Here is an 806-nt window from a genome sequence, read left to right on the forward strand (position 1 = left end):
CGGATGGTGCTGTACCAATTAGATTAGGAAACCAGACACTTAAAGTAGTACACAGGTTTTGTTATAGGGTATGAAGTAGAGAGGATATTAAAAGTAGACTGGCAATGGCAAGAAAAGCGTTAATGAAGAAGAAAACTTTGTTAACGTCGCATACAGAATTATTTTTTTAATTTTTTGTGAAAGTATTTGTATGGAGTGCAGCTGAAACATGGACGATAAACAGTTTAGACAGGAAGAGAATAGAAGCTTTTGAAATGTGGTACTACAGAAAAATGCTGAGGATTAGATGGGTAGATCGTGTAACTAATGAAGAGGTACTGAAGAGAATTAAGTTGACAAGAGATTTTTGGCACATCTTGACTAAAATAAGGCATCGGTTGATAGGACACATTCTGAGACATCAAGGGATTACCCGTTTATTATTGGAGGGAAGTGTGGGGAGTAAAAATTGTAGAGAGAGACAACGGGATGAATACAGTAACCAGATTCAGAAGGATGTAGGTTGCAGCACTTATTCAGAGATGAAGAGGCTTGTGCAGGATAGAGTCGCATGGAGTGCTGCATCAAACCAGTCTTTGGACTGAAAACCACAACAACAACATGATGAGATTACAACAAAAAAAAATGGTTCAAATGGCTCTGAGCACTATGGGACTCAACATCTTAGGTCATAAGTCCCCTAGAACTTAGAACTACTTAAACCTAACTAACCTAAGGACATCACACACACCCATGCCCGAGGCAGGATTCGAACCTGCGACCGTAGCAGTCCCGCGGTTCCGGACTGCAGCGCCAGAACCGCTAGA

Source organism: Schistocerca cancellata, chromosome 6 (assembly GCF_023864275.1).
Source record: "Schistocerca cancellata isolate TAMUIC-IGC-003103 chromosome 6, iqSchCanc2.1, whole genome shotgun sequence".
Lineage (NCBI taxonomy): Eukaryota > Metazoa > Arthropoda > Insecta > Orthoptera > Acrididae > Schistocerca > Schistocerca cancellata.